We start from the raw sequence: 18,890 nt of genomic DNA on the forward strand, positions 1-18,890 counted from the left end.
AAAATCTTTTTATTACTGAGATATGTACATTTTCTTTCTTCCCCCCCTTTTTTTTTTTTTTGGAGACCGGGCCTCAAGCTGTTGCTGTGGGTAGAGTGCTGTGACATCAAAGCTCACAGCAACCTCCAACTCATGGGTTTAAGAGATTCTCTTGCCTCAACTTCCCACGTAGCTGGAACTACGGGTGCCCGCCTAAACTCCCGGCTGTTTTTTTGTTGTAGCCGTCATTATTGTTTGGCAGCCTAGGCTAGATTCCAACCCGCCAGCTCTGGTGTATGTGGCTGGTGCCTTAGCTGCTTGAGCTACAGGAACCCAGCCTAGATATGTACATTTTCTATATTGGTGACTATCAAGTTGGGACCTACTCAATGCTTTTAAAAGACTGCTTAATTAGGATTATTATGTGAGAACTTTTTTGCTTATCTGTGGTGATATCACAAAAATTATGCACAGACTTTTTTTTTACTCATCAGCTTTTGTTATTGTTTGTGTATTTAAAAAAAAAAAAAAAGAGTCTCTGTCTATCTACTGTGTGGCCCAAGATAACTTTTTTTCAAATGTCGCCAGAGAAGCCAAGAAATTAGACACTCCTGCTCTAGTCTACTTTTTGTTTCTATGAATGTGCCCATTCTGGATATTTTGTGTAAATGGAATTATGCAATATTTATCCCTTTTGTGTCTAGCTTGTTTCATTTAAGGTAATGTTTTTGAGGTTCATTCACATTATAACGTGTATCAGCACTTCAGTTCTTATTATGGCTGAATAACATTCTATTGTATGTATAAAAATCCGTTTATCTGTTGATGGATGTTTGCATAGTGCTGCTATGAACATTCACATGCATGCATCTATTTGAGTTGTTATTTTATCTTTTGGCTATCTACCTAGGAGTAAATTTGCTGGGTCATATGGTAATTTTGTGTTTAGCTTTTTGAAGAACCACCAAACTTTCTATAGCAGCTGCACCATTTTATATTCCCACCAGCAATGTATGAGAGTTTCAATTTCTTTTGTTTTCTTTTTTTGAATTTTGCTTTCAAGTGGCTTTTACTCATCTTAGTTTTAAGTTTCTGTATTTTTTTTTTAATTTTCTTTTTTTTTCTTTTCTTCCTTTATTGATTCTCTTGTCCTTAGCCTCCCAAGTAGCTGGGACTACAGGTGCCTGCCACAAAGCCTGGCTTTTTTTGATAGAGGTGGGGTTCTCTCTCTGGCTCACTCTGGCTCAGGACGGTCTTGAACCTCTGAGCTCAGGCAATCCACCCGCCTCTGCCTCCCAGAGTGCTGGGACTACAGGCCAGGGTTTCAGTTACTTTGCATACTCACCAACACTTATTTTCCTTTTCTTTAAAACTTACAGCTGCAGTGTCCCACAGTTGTAACCCTGGCACTCTGGGAGACTTAGGTGGGTAGATTGCTTGAGCTCAGGAGCCAGAGTGAGATACCACCCCCCACCTGTTTCTACTAAAAAAAAGAAAAAAGAAAAAAAGGAAAAATTATCCAGGTATTTGGGTAGAGGCAGAGGAAAAGAGGATCACTTGAGCCCAAGAGTTGGAGGTTCCTGTGAGCTATGATGATGCCATAGCACTCTACTGAGGGTGACAGAGTGAGACTCTGTCCCCCAAACAAATAAATAATAAAAATTATAGCCATACTTATTGGGTGAAGTGGTTTTGATTTGCATTTCTCTAGTGAATAATGATATTGAGCGTCTTTTCATGTACTTACTGGCCATTTGTATATCATTGGAGAAATGTGTATTTAAGTCCATTGTCCACTTTTAAATTGGGTTGTCTTTTTGTTGTTGAGTTGTAGTTGTTTCTATATTTTGGATATTAAATCCTTCTCAGATGTGTGATTTGTAAATATTTTCTCCCATCCTATGGTTTGTCTTTTCATTCTCTATAGTGTCCTTTGCTATACACGTTTTAATTTTATGAAAGTCCAATTTATCTATTTTTCTTTTATCATCTGTGATTTTGGTGTCATGGTTAAGAAACCATTGCCAAATCCAAGTCATAAAGGTTTTGCTCATGTTTTCTTCTAGGAATTTTACAGTTGTAGCTTTTAAAGTTAGATCTTTGATGCCTTTGTAGTCAGTGGCACCCTTGTCAAAATCAATTGACTGCAGATGTGTGGGGCTAATTCTGGTCTCTCAGTTCTATTGCATTCCATTAGTTTATATGTTTGTCCTTATGCCAATACCACACTTGTAATTATTCTAGCTTTGTGGTAAGTTTTGAAGTAGGCCTTGTGAATTCTCCAACTTTGCTCTCTTCTCCCCCCCCGCCCAATTTTGTTCTTCAAGATTGTTTTGGATTTTTAGGGTTTCTCGAAACTCCATATGAATTTTAGGATGGATTTTTTCCATTTCTGTGAAAGATAGAGCTGGAATTTTGATAGACATTGCATTAAATCTGAATATTGCTTTGGGTAGAATTGTCATTTTGGCAATGTTAAATCTTTCAGTCTATTAACCCAAAATGTCTTTCCATTTTATTAAGATCCTCTCTTATTTCTTTGGCAGTGTTTTATAGTTCAGTGTACAAGTCTTTAGCCTCCGTGGTTAAATTTATTCCTAAATATTTTATTCATTTTGATGCTATTTTAAATAGAATTGCTCTCTTTATTTCCTTTTTGGATTGTTCATTGTTAATGTATAGAAATACAATTGATTTTTTAGTGTTGATTTTGTATCCTACAACTTTACTGAATTTATTAGCTCGAACAGGTTTTTTTTGATAGATTTTAAAAAAGGCTTTGTACATAAGATCACGTCATATGCAAATGAAGGTAGTTTCCAACATGGATGCCTTTTATTTTTTTCTTGCCTAATTGCTCTGGCTAGAACTTTCAGTATTATATTGAATAGAGGCAGTGAAAGCAGGCATATTTGTCATGTTTTTGATTTAGATTCTTTTAAATTTCAGGTTACTGTGAGGGTACGAATAACCAGGTCACAATTTTTGAATTTGTTAGGTATAGTCCCTCTTATAGTGTGTCTCGCATTCAAAAGGTATGCCATACACCTCTATCTTGTGCCCTTTAATTGGAAGCACACAAATTCCCCCTCTTCTACCCCTTCCCTCATTCCTCCTCTTCTCCCTCCTTCATTCCCCTTCTCTCCAACTTGAATAGAATTACGTTTTTCTCCTACGTGGGCGTGTGTTAGATTGTCTACTGGCTTTGTAATAAAATTGAATACATTGGATAGTTGCTTTTCCCTTCTTGTGGTACTTTACTAAGAAGTATGTGCTTCATCTCCATCCAGGTTAATTCAAAAGATGTAAAGTCACCATTTTTCTTACAGCTGAAGAGTACTCCATGGTATACATATACCACAGCTTGTTAATCCATTCCTGAGTTGATGGGCATTTAGGTTACTTCTATATCTTGGCAATTGTAAATTGAGCTGTGATAAATATTCTAGTGCAAATGTCTTTATGATAAGATGATTTTTTTTTTTCCTGGATAGATACCTAGTAGTGGGATTGTGGGGTCAATGAGAGGTCTAGTTTGAGTTGAGGATTCTCCATACTTCTTTCTAAAGAAGCTGTGTTAGTTTGCAGTCCCACCAACAGTGGAAAAGTGTCCCTCTCTTTACACACCCATGCCAGCATCTACAACTCTGGGACTTTATGATGTGGCCTATTCTCATTAAGGTTAAGTGATATCTCAGGGTGGTTTTGATTTGCATTTCTCTGATGGTTAGGGACGATGGCATTTTTTTCTTATGTTTGTTAGCCATTCTTGTCTTCCTCAGAGAAGGTTCTGTTCATGTCTGTAGCCCAGTAATAGATGGTATTGTTCCTTTTATGCTCCTTTTTTGTTGATTAATTTGAGTTCTCTATAGATCCTAGTTATCAAGCCTTTATCAGATTCATAACATGCAAATATCTTTTCCCATTCTGAAAGTTGTCTATTTGATTTAATCATTGTGTCCTTAGCTATGCAAAAGCTTTCAGTTTAATTAAGTCCTATTTATTTATTTATTTTTGTTTTGTGATTGCCACTGAAGTCTTCTTCATAAAATTTTTCCCCAGGCCGACATCCTCAAGGGTTGTTCCCACATTTTTTTCTAGGATTTTCATTGTTTCATGTCTTGGATTTAAATCTTTTATCCATCTTGAGTCAATTTTTGTAGTGGTAAAAGATGTGGGTCCAATTTCAATCTTTTACATGTGTTTATCCAGTTCTACTGTTTTGAATAGGTTTTTTTTCCCCATTGTTTTTTTTTGGAGACAGAGCCTCAAGCTGTCCCCCTGGGTGGAGTGCTGTGGCATCATAGCTCACAGCAACCTCCAGCTCCTGGGCTCAAGTGAGTCTCCTGCCTTAGCCTCCCAAGTAGCTGGGACCACAGGAGCCCATCACAATGCCCGGCAATTTTTTGGTTGCAGCCGTCATTGTTGTTTGGTGGGCCTGGGCTGGATTCGAACCCGCCACCTTAGGTGTAGGCACCGAGCCTCCCCATTGTTTTTGATCTTAGTGGAAAATCTTTCAGTCTTTCACTATTGAACATGTTAGCTGTGGTTTTTTCATATATACTGTTTATTATAATGAGGATATTATCATGTATGCTTGGTTTATTGAATGATTTTACTATGAGGAGGTATTGGATTTTGTCAAATGCTTTATCTGTATCATTTGAGATGATCATGTTTTTTCACTTTGTTTTATTAATGTGGTGTATTACACTGATTGTTATGTGTTCAGCTGCCCTTGTGTTCTTGGGGTAAATACCACTTGGTTATATTGTAGAGTCTTCTTAATAAACTGTTGAATTTAGTTTGCAAGTATTTTGTTCAGGATTTTTCACATATATATTTTTAAAGGATTTTTGTCTGTAGTTTTCTTGTAGTGTCTTTGTCTTGTTTTGGTTTCAGGGTAATACTGACCTCATAGAATGAATTAGGAAGTTTTCCTTTCTTTTTAGTTTTTTGGAAGAGTTTGAGAATGATTGATATATTGCTACCCTTTTTAATAGGCACCTTGCTGGCTGGTATGCCCTGGGCTTTCTGGTTTGGCTGGTACACCCTGGGCTTTCTGGTCTGGGGTTATCTATTTGGAGCTCTGGTCTTGAAGCTTGGCCAGGTGAACTTTCTCATGCTTTTTTTGTCTCCATCTTGGCCACCTATCTAGAGAGCCAGTCCTACTGACGATGTAGACTAGAAACTGTCTGGGCAAATAGGGTCAAGTTGGTTAAGTTGGACTTAAGTCTACAGCTTTTGCCATGTGTTCCTGTTTTCTTGGACTGATAGATGGATAGCCTGATCCCTGGCTTGCTGAAGAATAAGGACTCTGACCTATCTGAGAGAGCTAAACAAGGTAGCTCACATGGGAGTAGGTTCTGTGTTGAAAATAATACTATTTTAAATGTTTTCTCATATATCGAACATTTCAGGATGAAAGATTCTATTAAGCACAGCCTTCCACAATTCTAAGTTTATAGCAGATCATAGATATGGCCACACATACTTTTTTTTTTTGAAACAGAGGCTCAATATGTCACCTTTGGTAGAGTGCTTTGATGTCACAGCTCACAGCAACCTCTAACTCTTGGGCTTAAGCAATTCTCTTGCCTCAGCCTCCGAAGTAGCTGGGACTATAGGCACCTGTCACAACACCTGGCTATTTTTGTTGTTGTTGTTGCAGTTATCATTGTTGTTTAGCAAACCTGGGCTGGTTTCGAACCCGCTACCCTCGGTGCATGTGGCCAGTGCCATAACCACTGTGCTATGGGTGCCAAGCCACACACACATTTTAAAAATGTAATCATATATATGATTACAAATCTTATTTGTACTATTATGCCCTGCTTCTTCCACTTAATATTTTACATACTTATTTTCATATATCGCCACAGTCTATATTTTTATTTATTTTAATGACGTTGTTTTCCATTGTACTATTATAGTATGTCTTTTTTTAGATTATTGATTCTATTCAATCAACAGATATTTTTTGACTACCTAAAACAGTACTGAGCAATGAGAACAGCAATGGGTTAAGCAGACAATTATCCCTACTCTTGTGGAGCTTTCAGTCCGATGGATTTTAGTTGTTATTGGTCCATGGAATAGAAGGACTTTACTGACCATCTAAGATAGCCCTGGAGAGAATGAGGAGGTTGTGGCTGTGCAGTCCCTACTTCTGATTCCTATTGCTGCCTTCTAAAATACAAGGGAGATTTTGGCAGTATAGTGGCAATTCTGCTCATAACTGGGCTCTCAGCAAAGCCCAGGATGGGGAGCCCTGTGACCATGGCAGCTCTAATATTGGGCTTCTGCAGCAGGGAGGACCGCTGTTTCCTAGGCAATACGCTGCTTAATATTTTTAGCCTGTGGTCACGGTACAACTAAATGTAGTTTCTCATCCCAAATTGGTAATAAATGTAGACATATTTAGAGTCAGAAACAATGCATTTAAAATCCCCTGCTCCTTAATTGTCCTGCCAAGTGCTGAGTTTAGGTTTCTTTGTTTCTTGGCTACCTACCCAGGCTCCCACCATCTCTTGGAGAAGGCGCCTGAATTTTCTCTGGGCGTTAGGTGGGATCGTGAAAGCCGTGAGTTATGGCTCCCTAGACTGTGTTGAGAGGCATCTGATTTTTGTGTTTCTGCCCACGTATGTAAATGTGTACACTTTAAAATTCATCTCCCTTTCAAGTTTTTAAGGATCTGGTATTATAAATAGTCTCGGGCTCTCAGGCATGTTAAAAATAAAATATGTTTCAATTGCTGACTTACCTGGAAGACATAGTCAATACCAACATGGTAGTAATGAGTTCCATGTTTGGTGACCCATCCTCATATTGCTACTAAGTGTTACTGTAAATACAAATGCTGTTTTCTTGGGGCTCCTCTGTTAGTTTAAGGAGCATCCTAGTTTTTGCCTATTTCATCATTATAGAATTGTAATTTGTGTTTCAAGTTGCCCAGAATAGTATTCAATTTCTCATGGCATATTCCTTAAGGGGGCTTTCCATTTAATAATTATTCTGGGGTGACGCCTGTGGCTCAAGGAATAGGGCGCTGGCCCCATATACTGGAGGTGGTGGGTTCAAACCCAGCCCCAGCCAAAAACTGCAAAAAAAAAAAAAAATTATTCTGAGACTAAGATGTAGAAAGGCACATTATCCACTAATTATGAACAGGACATCAACCACTTGAGGCCATTGATTTTTTTTGTATGTTTTATGCCATAGTATGGTGCCAGTGTACTCAGGGAACTGAGGTTAATGCTGAAATATCTTTGTGTGGTACTTGTTTCTGGAGTGTGAATGCTGAATGCTTTTAATCCAAAATGGTACAAAAAGGGTTGGTATGCTTACTGATTTGCAGATGGTTTGTTTAGAGCTATGGACTAGAAATCATGCCTTTCTCCCTATTTTAGTCCCACTCAGAGGCCCTGATGTTTTCTAGAAGCTTAGAGACTGCAGGGGAAAGGAAAGGTGCACTCTGATCTCTCCTCCTCCCTAGAGTATGACGTATGGATGAGTGTGTGAAAATCTCTGGTGTTTTTTAGGAGCAGGCTGTAGAGAAAGCCCATCATCTGTACTGTCAGATCTAGTTATTATTTTAAAAGAGGAGGGAAGAAGGAAGGTCTGGGGCTCTCACTCCCTGGATGTCAGCTGCAGCTGTCTCGGATAAGTCCCAGCAGTCTAGGTCTGTTGCATTTGCCCTGCCCTGCCCTGCTCCTGCCCTTCATGACTCCTCCTTAGAGATAGAAGGGCAGCAGCAGGAATTTGGAGACAGGCCTGAGTCACCAAGAAGCTGAGCTCTGAAGTATCTACCCTTGATCAACTGGAACTTATGCAGAGCCATTGAAGATTTCAGTGGAAATGTGTCTATAACCACCCAGAGTGTAGTCCAGGTGTGTGGGCCTAGAGAAGCTGGTTTCTAAGGAGGGGGGTTGATTCTCATAACAGAAGCCAGTTCTGTATGGGAATTGGAAGCCCTCATTGCTTTTGCTTATCCTATTCTTTGCTCAGAATTTAATAATAGTGAGAGCTACAGGCTTTATGAATCCTCACTTGGTGTCAGGCATTGTGCGGTAGGCTCTATAACATCTCATTTAATACTGATAACCATACTACAGAATAGTTACTACCAAGCCCCTGTATAGATGAAATAATTGAAACCTTCAGCTGTTAAGCATTTAGCTCAAAGTTATAAAGCTAGCAAGGGAAACTTGGGTTGAAATCCAGAGCCCACATTTTTTCTTTTACACTATAATAGAGAAGGAATAGAGGGAAGCTTCCTGTAACCTTGGTTGTTATTATAAGACACAATCTGGTTACTCTCAGGGCCTTAGGCAGGACCAAGGAGCAAGTGTGAGGAGTGGATCCCTTTCTCCATACCCTGCTAAGAGGTTACAGTCTAAGGCCGATGGAAAGTACAGTGGCTAGATCTCTAATTCACCTGCTCATTTGCTGGTGTGCTTGATCAAACCTCATCCACCTTTCTGGGCTCTATCTTTGTCCACATAGAAATAATTCTGCTTTATTGCAAATGAGCTTAGATCTTTGGCAACTTTTACTCAATATAGATTTCCTCTCCCTTCTAAGTTTTTGCTAGACAGGGGTGTGTGTGTGTGTGTGTGTGTGTGTGTGTATTATGTGCAGAAGTGCCAAGTGCTGGGCTCTGTGAGGCAGAACAGGGATGCTTTTACTTCTTGTAGCAGCTGGGAAGCTGGAATGATAGATGAGGGTAAGAGGTCAAGCCACAAAGGGAGCCAGTGACCTGGCTGCAATTTGCGTTAAAGGCTTTCTTTTGAATGTTTGTGCCTCTGCTGTAGGCTGGGATGTGCCAAGGACATATAGTAATTAGAGGGTGTTGTGTGTGTGATGTTCAGAAACTTGAACATGGTAGAGATTGGTTTCTCCACAAGAGGGCCCCAGTAGGCCCATTAAAAAATTTTTGTCCTGACACAGAATGTGCCTTTTTATTTATACTGTTGCAGAACAAATAAAATGATGAATCTGTTTTTGTTTTTGTTTTTGTTTTTTGATACAGAGTCTCAGTATGTCACCCTGGGTAGAGTGCTGCGGCACAGCTCACAGCAACCTCAAACTCTTGGGCTTAAGTGATTCTCTTGTCTTAACCTCCCAAGTAGCTGGGACTACAGGTGCCTGCCACAATGCCTGGCTATTTTTTATTGTTGTTGTTGCTGCTGTTGTTATTTTTGTTTGGCAGGCCTGGGCTGAGTTTGAACCCACCAGCCCCCGTGTATGTGGCTGGTGCCCTAGCCACTGAGCTATGGAGACCGAGCCTTAATCCAATTTTTGTGGCTAATTTCATGACCACTGAAGAGATAGCATGGCCTATGGAAAGAGCATGGCTTCTAGGGCCAAACTGGCTTTGAATCCTGACTCTACTGCTCTCTGGCTGCATGAAATCTGGCAAGTTACTTAACCTCTCTGAATTTCAGTTCTCTCATGGGTAAAATGAGCAGCATATTAGAACCACTTCAGAGGGTTGTTGTGAAGAGTAAATGAACTTAATACTTGGCTTGGAACATAGAAAGTGGTCTATAAATGTTGACTGTAATTATTATTTGACAGAATTTATTTTCATCTGGGATGCCCAGATAATATATTTGAAGGGGGTGTTACTGGGGTATTTCTCTCTCTCCTCCATACCAACTGCTACAATTATTATTATAGTTCTACATAGTATCAGGAATAAAGCTACTTGGGTAGTCTGAGTCATGACTGAGAGCTCAGAAAAAGTAGAATTGTGTTTGTGGAAGTTTCTTCTTGGAGGATTTGTCTTCCTGTTCCCTCTCTTGGCTAATGTGACTGTGTCCCTCTCTGTCCTGAGGATTTAAGTGCTGTGGAGTGGCTCTATACTATCATAGGAACCTATTGTATGGCATTGGAGAATCCCTCTATAGTACCGCAGAAGTGAATTTTTTGTTTCATTAATATTCTAGTGAAATGTTGAAAAAATCACATTTAGAGAAGCAGCCCCAAATCTCCACACTTTAGTAGACCCATTCAGCCTTTCTAAGTGGCTTATCAAAATAAAACAGTACAGAAATGAAGTGGCCTACCCTTGTGCCTCTATATCCTCACATGTGGACCCTCTTTTTAAGGGTACTCTGACTGCCTCACTGTCAAATCCAGCAGATTTTTTTCTTTTTCTTTCAGACAAGGTCTTGCTCTGTCACACAGACTAGAGTGCAATGGTGTGATTATAGCTCATTATAACCTTGAATTCCTGGGCCCATGCAATCCTCCTGCTTCAACCGCCCCAAGTAGCTGGGACCACAGGTGTGCCACTACACCTGGCAATCCTGTAAATTTTCTTTTCCTCATTCTGACTGAACTCTGGGCATTGTTGCCTACCACTTGACTTGCTCATAAATTTCTGCTCTCTCAACATGTGTAGTTCTCCATAATCTTGTTGCTGCTCCTCTGGTTTTCTTACTTGCTCGTTTTCTTTGCTTAACCTGCAGTTGCGAGTTTAAGACTATTCTTGGCTTGCTGTCCTTTACTTCCTAAGCTGTTTCCATAACACAGTGACTCTATTCTTGCTTTTGTTATCACCTCTGTGCTGATGACTCTTGCCCTCTCCTACAGTATGAAGTTGCCGGCACCTTCCTGCATCCATTGACAAGCTCCATACCTAATGGCATTGAACTCTGATAATTCTTTAGGTATTGAGTGCTTCTTGTGTCTTCTGGGTCTTTAGCAGTAAAAATATAAATTGAGCCTTAAGCTTTCTTCTAACATTCATCATATTCTTTGAAATTTGTGGCTAAGGAGGATAGGCCTGGAGAGGGCCAGGCTAGGCTCCCTTTATTCAGTCACTTCTCTTATCACTTGATTTCTTTTATGGAGCCCCACTATCATTTGTCTCTGAGTTGCAGTTTTTTGCTAACCTGCCTAGTTACCTTCTTGTAGAATTATCTTTTTCCTGTTGGTATGGAGGTCATGTTCTTCTGCCTCTTGGAGTACAGAGAAAAGGCCAGGAATTCCTCTTCACTGTCCTCATTTCATCCCATTCCATACTGCCTTCTTTCCTGGGCTCAAGTCCTATCTGGAATTGTAAAGCTCTTCTCGGCTCCATGTGCTTTCTGGCAGGGCCAGCACCTGTCCTTGTACTGCCACTGGCAAGGCTTCCCTTGGGCTCTCCCTGGTAGGGTGCGAGATTGGACTTTGGTTTTGTAGCCCTGTAGTTAGGCAGAGGCATGGGTTCTTTTATGAACCTTCTATTCTCCAATATCCTCCTCTAATCACTATCCTTCTTGGATGCCTTGGGTTTGTTAAGACTAGTCCCTGTTTGCTTGGTCCTAGGAATCTCTTCAATACTGGGGGTAGATACCGTCCCTATTGTACAAATGACCAGTGGCTCAGGGATGTCCCAACTCCAGCCTCCTAGTCAGTTTGGTGCTGGACTATAGGTAGATGCCACATATCTTTTGCTTGTTCAAAGGCTCTTCCATTTAATTGCTGCCTACCTCTTGACTTTCTGTTTAGTTTGTATCTTGGCGGGGTGGGGAATCCTGTTTGCCTGACTATACCAAACTTGTTTCTTGTCCTTCAAATTATTCTTTAAAATTCCATTTCTTTTCTTAAGCCTTTGCACATTGTTCTCCCTTGTCAGGGCTGTCATTTCAGTGTCCTTTTTGCATTGTTTCTTTAGCTTCTTATTTGTCTGTTTAAATTAGGTGGCGTGCTTCTGTTTGTATAGAGGTGAGTGACTGTGTGTATGTGTATAAGTTTGTGCAGCCCATAAATATTAATAGTAATGAATGTGTGTCTGTGGAAGAGCTCATCCTCTAACCTTCAGTTTGTAAAGCAGGGGATTGTCTAACAGCTGTTCCTGCAGCTGGCAGTTCTGCATGTTGATAGCCTGGATCTCTGGATGACAGTATACTGAGAAAAATACTGTGTGGGATGGGTCTGCCTTGGGGCTCTGCCATGGGGTCTTCCTTTAACAGCTTCATTTTCAGCCATGGGATCCTCCTTTAACATCTATTTCCTTCACTTTCTGGAAATAGCTACCCAACAAAGGCTTTGGTCCTAGTGTGAGGCATGGGTCATCTGGAGCATGTGTGGACCTTGCAGGAGCCTCAGGAGCTCTGGAGAGGGGTTCTAGGATGCTTGGCTGGCCCTGACTGGCTCAGAGTCCAGGGGCAACAGTATTATTCCTATCCCCTTTATGGAGTATTAACTAGGTGCCAAGTACTGTACCAGGCATTTGCCATTCATTGCTTTATTTAATCCTTACTATGTTATTTAAAGTAGGAACTATGGAGAATTCTCAAGGAACTAAAAGTTGACCTACTGTTGATCCTGCAGTATCATTACTAGGTATCTACTCAGATAAACAAAAATCATTTTTACAACAAAGACATTTGCACCAGAATGTTTATTGCAGCCCAATTCACAATAGCCAAGTCGTGGAAGCAGCCTAAATGCCTGTCAACCCATGAGTAGATAAACAAATTATTGTATATGTATACCACGGAATACTATGCAGCCATAAAAGAGGGAGACTTTACATCTTTTATGTTTACCTGTATGGAGCTGGAACATACTCTTCTTAGTATAGTATCTCAAGAATGGGGAAAAAAAAATCTAATGTCTGCAGTATTACTATGAAACCAATATATAAACACTTACATATTCATACGAATGATAAAACACAAAGATAGTCCAGAAGGAAAGAAGGGAGTAGAAGGAGAGGGGAGGGAAGGAGTGAGGTGAGTGGAGGGAGGGTATTTAGCGTGATCTCACCTAATGTGCACAATGCAAGGGTACATTTCAGAACAGCTAAGAGAATATTATCAATGTCTTGCCACAAAAATAAGAAAGTATGGTGATGGCTATGTTAATTAGTTTGATTTAAGCATTCCACATTGTGTATCAAATCGTTGCATTGTACCTCATAAATGTATATAGTTATGATTTAAGAAAAATTAAGTTAAATACAGTAGGAACTGTTATAATGCCCATTTTATAAGTAAAGAAACTGAGGCATACTGAAGTTGTGTCTAAGATTTCATAGCTATGAATTGGCAGAGCCAATAATTGGCCTTAGATCTCTTTGGTTCTAAATCTATGTAGTATACTTTCTACCCAATGTTTTTGTTTCTTTGTTTTAGTATCGTCCTTATGAAATGTAAGTGGGAATTCTTGCCCTTTCACTTTTCCCAGAAGATCTGGGAAAACAAAAGCATGGACATACACTGTAGATTATGAATATGAGCATTTTATGAGATGGAATGCCAAGGCTCCAAGCCAGGTTGCTGACATGGCTCTGCTTGTCTAGGACACTTAAGACTTTTTCTAATTCCCCCAGTGCATTTCCTTCCCTGAGACCTGAGAGTGGCTACTGTCATTGGAGCCTGACAGCCATGTAAGAAGCTCCCAGAAACCCAGTGGTCCCACTGCCACTTCCTTCGTTAGCTTCTTGCTATCCTCATTCTTTTTTTTTCTGGGGAGAAGAAAGAAAGATGGAACAATATTTTGTTTACCCAAAGCCCCATTGCCTCCCCTAGCTGTGTATGAATTGAGTACACGTGAGGCCCTGAGGGATGTGAGGGCTGGTGGTCTCCTCTCGCCTGGACCCCAAGCATCTGCTCTAGGCTGCAGTAAGCTAGCAATACAGGTTGCTGAGAGCATTCATCCTCTGTTTAAGTAGAGGTACAGTCTACAAATGGCCAGTTTTGATAGAAAAATGGGCATCTCAGGTATCTTGTTATCTCTTTTGTTCCAAAGCCCAAGAATACTTAAAGAGTTATTGGTGGAATATTGAAATAGTTTTCCCTTTCCTGGACTAAGTGATGGTATTTTAAATTGGAGGAGGGCCATAAATGCAAAGATGTAGTTCTCTTCTCCCTTGAGAGCAAGGATGATGAGAACTTTTGTTCTCTAGGGTCCTGTGACTAGACAAACTCAGGGCTTGTGGGTGGCAAGTGGTTTGGGGAGAGCACTGTTCTTAGGCCAAGTGTGCCAAACTGCGCCTCAGTGGGGTGCCATGACTTTGGCTTTACTTATGTCAGGGACTGAGGGGTTTTGTTGGCTGCTTCTGTTGTTGCTGTCCCTAGTTGTGGTGGTGGAGGACCATCCTGGCGGAACATAGAACTTCATGCTACTTCCCCTTTTACCCTCTTCCCTTCCTTTCTCAGCTTCACCAAAAAGGCCAGGGTAAACTGTGCCTGCTTGTTCATGCCTGCCACTTCTTGAGTGAGGACCAAGTGAAGTCACTTCTTGAGTAAAGACCAAAACCAGGTGATGTGGCTGGCCAGGCTGGGCCTTAAGAGGACAGAGGACACTCCTTACTTGTCTCCGCATGCTGCAGAGTTTGCAGTTGCTCTCTAAATGCCCCTGTGAAGTCTGGGAAGCTGTCACACACTTTTCTCCCAGCCTTACCTCACCTTCCTCATCTAGGTCTCCCCTTGGTCCTCCCAGTTCTGCAGCACCTCCCCACTTCTCTCTCTCTCTCTCCCCCCTCCCCTTTTCCCATCTCCTCTTTCCCCTCTCTCCTCTCTATTTCTCTCTCCGTTTCATGGAAAAATATGTGGAGGTCAGGTGTGTAGTCTATGTGGAATTATTGAGGCAAGATGAAGAATCCACTTACGAATCAATCTTCCATCCTTAGTATGAGAAGAAAACGCTTCTGACAGTGTGTGTTTAGGAGATGGAGGTGGCTGGGAGCCCTGTGGGAGCTGCCATTTCTCTTGCCCTCCACTCCCCTTCCCACTTCAGGAGGTGGAGATGCTGCTATTTGTGCATCAGCTACTCTGACCTCTTCTTCCTCAGTCCCTTCTGGGCTTCTGCCTCCTGCTCATTTGTCTTCTTTGCCCTTGACTACTACTTTCTCATTTATCTTTTCCTTCTCATCTTTTTGCCCAGCAGTAGTGTTGGTGTTTATTCCTGGCGGTAAGAAGGGGCTGTCTAACTGTGTACATGTGTATACACATAAACACGCTCATGTAAGGGGAGGGAAATCTGTGGCTCGGGGTTAATCTTTGTTTCTCTTATTGTATGTTGTCCCGATAACTGCTATGAGTTCCTCAAGTCCCCCTCAAAATGAATTTGTTTACTTCCCCATCCCCAGACAAGGCTGCAGGGTTAAGAAAGATATAGGACATTATAGGAAGCTCTGAGGTCGTGCCCTCTTAAGACTCATCTCCCTGGGTTTCTGTAGCCTTCTCTTTTCTCATGTGGCAACCTCTGCCCCTTGTTTGTCTTCACCTAGCTTGGCCCCTCTCCAGTTTGCACTCAGGCATGAGCAGGCACCTGTCCAGAGCCTAGTGCGGTGCTGTGACCTCACTCCCTGTATTTCAGTGTGATTGGTGCCCCCAAGAGCCAGGTTGCTGGGACTGCTGAGACTCTCATGGCACTCAGCCGTTCCATTTTGTCGACAAAAAAAGAGGGGGGAAAACTGGCAGAAAGCAAAGGCTTTTGCTGCTGGGTGAGTATAGCAGCTATTTTTAGTGCCTGAGCCTTTGCTTTTCCATTTGGCTGTGCTTTTTTAGCACAGTGCTGGTCCAGCAGGGCTGTTTTCCTTCATGGTTGCAGATGTCCTTAGGGAAAGTTTTTGTCTGGCTTAGAGAAGGTATGGGATGGGCAGAAGGGTAATAAGTTCAGAGGGGCAAATTCAGGCAGACTCTGGGGCTCTGCAATCATGTCATGGACTAGTTTTTTGAGGTGAAGCAGGGAGGACTGTGGCAAAAGTAGGAGAGAGAGAAGGTAAATACCACTCTTCAGAGATGCTCCCTGGTAATTAATTCACTTAAGCTTCTGTTGAGTAAACTGACTAATGAGGTGCATTGGGGCTGTGAGATAAACATGAAAACCTCTGATAAAGGTTTGGGCTAATACTGATGCATTCTGAATTTTTCTAAGGTTTTTGTTCTGATTTTTGCTTGTTTTATTTTGTTTTTCCTTCTGCCTCTCTTTTCTTTTTTCTTTTTTTTTTTTTTTTTTCAGTTTTTGGCCGGGGTTGAATTTGAACCTGCCGCCTCTGGTATATGGGGCCTACTCCTTGAGCCACAGGCGCTGCCCCCCATTTTTTCTTTTTAAATCTGTATGTATTTTATTTATTTATTTACTTATTTATTTTATTTTATTTTTATTTTTTTGAGACAGAGCCTCAAGCTATCCCCCTGGGTAGAGTGCCATGGCATCACAGCTCACAGCAACCTCCAACTCCTGGGCTCAAGCGAGTCTCCTGCCTCAGCCTCCCAAGTAGCTGGGACTACAGGCGCCCGCCACAACGCCTGGCCATTTTTTTTTGGTTGCAGCCATCATTGTTGTTTGGCGGGCCCGGGCTGGGGATTTGAACCCGCCACCTTAGGTGTATGTGGCTAGCGCCTTAGCCGCTTGAGCCACAGGCGCCGAGCCTATTTACTTATTGTTGAGACAGAGTCTCTCTCTGTCACCCTAGGTAGAGTGCTGTGACATCATAGCTCACAGCAACCTCAAACTCCTGGGCTCCAGCAATTCTCCTGCCTCAGCTTTCTGAGTAGTTGGGACTACAGGCGCCAGCCACCACACCTGGCTAGTTTTTCTATTTAGTAGAAACGGAGTCTTGCTCTCACTCTCTTGCTCAGGCTGGTCTTGAATTCCTGAGGTCAGGAGTTCCACTTGCCTTGGCCTCCCAGAGTGCTAGGATTACAGGCATGAGCCATGCTTGGCCTGCCTTTATTTTCTAGATTATTTGGTAATTTAGATGTGTTTCCTTGGTCCCTCCCTCCCTCCTTTTCTTCCTTCTTTCCTTTGTTCTTTTATTTTGTAGAAACAGGGTCTTGCTCTGTTGCCTATGCTGGAGTGCAGTGGTGTGATCATAACTTACTGTTGCCCTGAACTCCTGGGCACAAGTGATGGCTTCTTTTTTTATTGACGTCCACTCTAGTTTGCTGCTCAAAATACTTTCACTACTCCAAATAGAAACTCTTTACCTATTAAGCAATAACTTCCCATTTCCTCTTTCCCCTAGCCTCTGGTAACCTCTTTTTTACTTTCTGTTTCTATGAATTTGCCTATTCTAGATATTTCATATAAATGGAATCATATAGCATATGGCCTTTTGTGTCTAGCTTATTTTGCTTAGCATAATTTTTCAAGGCTTATCCATGTTAAGCATGAATTAGTACTTTGTTCCTTTCATGACTGAATAATATCCTGTTGTATGTATATACTAATTTTTAAAATCTGTCGATAGACAGGTTTGGGTTGTTTCCACTTTTTCGGTATTGTGAATAATGCTTCAGTGGACATTGATGTACACATATCTGGTTTCTTTTTCTTTCTTTCTTTCTTTTTTTTTTTTTTTGAGATAGAGTCTTACTATATCACCCTTGATTGAGTGCTGTAGCATTATAGCTCACAGCAACCTCAAACTCTTGGGCTTAAGTGATTCTCTTGCCTCAGCCTCCCAAGTAGCCAGGACTATAGGTGCCCACCACAATGCTTGGCTATTTTGTTGTTGTCATTGTTGTTTAGCTGGCCCAGGCCAGGTTTGAACCCACCAACCCCAGTGCATGTGGCCGGCACCCTAACCACAGAGCTATGGGTGCAGAGCCTGTTTATTTTATTTATTTATTTTTCTGTGATACAGAATTTTACTCTGTCCCCATGGTAGAGTGCCCTGGCATCATCATAGCTCATAGTAATCTCAGACTCTTGAGTTCAAGAAATCCTCTTGGCTCGGCCTACCCAGAAGCTGAGACTACAGGTGAACACCACCATGCCTGGCTAATATTTTTATTTGCTGGAGATGAGTCTCTCTTGCTTAGGCTGGTCTTTTATTCCTGAGCTTAAGCAATCCACCCACCTTGGCCTCTTAGAGTGCTGCACCCGGCCCACATATGTTTAAGATCCTGTTCTCAATTATTTGTGGTATATGCCTAGAAGTAGAATTGCTGGGAAATATTATAATTCTATATTCACTCTTTTGAGGAGCCATTGAACTATTCAGGGTGGCTGCACTGTTTTACATTCCTACCAACAAAGTATGAGTTAACACACATCTTCACCAACACTTGTTATTTTACTTAAAAAAAATTATGGGCTCGGCACCTGTAGCTCAAGTGGCTAAGGCGCCAGCCACATACACCTGAGCTGGCGGGTTCGAATCCAGCCCAGCCACCAAACAACAATGATGGCTGCAGCCAAAAAATAGCCAGGCATTGTGGCGGGCGCCTATAGTCCCAACTACTTGGAAGGCGGAGGCAGGAGAATCACTTGAGCCCAGGAACTGGAGGTTGCTGTGAGCTCTGATGCCACAGCACACTACCCAGGGTGACAGCTTGAGGCTCTGTATCAAAAAAAAAAAAAATGATTATGCTCATTATACTGGGTGTGAAGGGGTATGTCATTGTCTTTCTGTTTTGTTTTGTTTTTTTAGATACAGACTCTCATTTTGTCGCCCTTGGTAGAGTACCATGGCATCACAGCTCACAGCAATCTCCAGCTCTTGGGCTTAGGCGATTCTCTTGCCTCAGCCTCCCGGGTTTGGTTTTGTTTTTGAGACAAAGTCTTACTTTATCACCCTCTGTGAGTGAGGGAATTAGGTCACTCTAATACACTGTGGTGTATTAGCTCAAACTCTTGGGCTCAAGCTATTCTCTTGCCTTAGCCTCCCAAGTAGCTGGGACTTTAGGTGCCCACCATAAGCCCCAGCTATTTTTTAGAGACAAGGTCTTGCTTTGGCTCAGGCTGGTCTCAAACCTGTGAGCTCAAGCAATCCACCCACCTTGGCTTCCCAAGTGCTAGGATTATAGGCATGAGCCACTGTGCCCGGCTGTCATTGTCCTTTTATTTGAATTTCCCTAATGATTAATGATGTTGAGAATCATTTCATGTCCATATTGCCCATTTGTATATCTTCTTCTTTTTTTTTTTTTTTTGAGATAGAGCCACAAACTGTCTCCCTG

At 41.6% G+C, this 18,890-nt stretch overlaps 1 protein-coding gene across 2 annotated transcripts in view; it reads left to right on the forward strand.

The window, feature by feature from the left end:
• Nucleotides 1-18,890, forward strand: part of SIL1 (SIL1 nucleotide exchange factor) — a 258,671-nt gene that overhangs the window by 62,915 nt on the left and 176,866 nt on the right. The window contains exon 1 of one of the 2 annotated variants that reach the window (XM_012808719.2): nucleotides 15,417-15,424. The exons of the other annotated variant lie outside the window; for it this stretch is intronic. The gene's annotated coding sequence lies outside the window, so the exon portion shown is untranslated. Of the gene's footprint in view, nucleotides 1-15,416; nucleotides 15,425-18,890 lie in introns of those variants that run through there. 2 annotated transcript variants of the gene reach the window in all.

This window comes from Otolemur garnettii, unplaced genomic scaffold (assembly GCF_000181295.1).
Source record: "Otolemur garnettii isolate 467f Iridium unplaced genomic scaffold, OtoGar3 scaffold00003, whole genome shotgun sequence".
In the NCBI taxonomy this organism is placed as follows: Eukaryota; Metazoa; Chordata; class Mammalia; order Primates; family Galagidae; genus Otolemur; species Otolemur garnettii.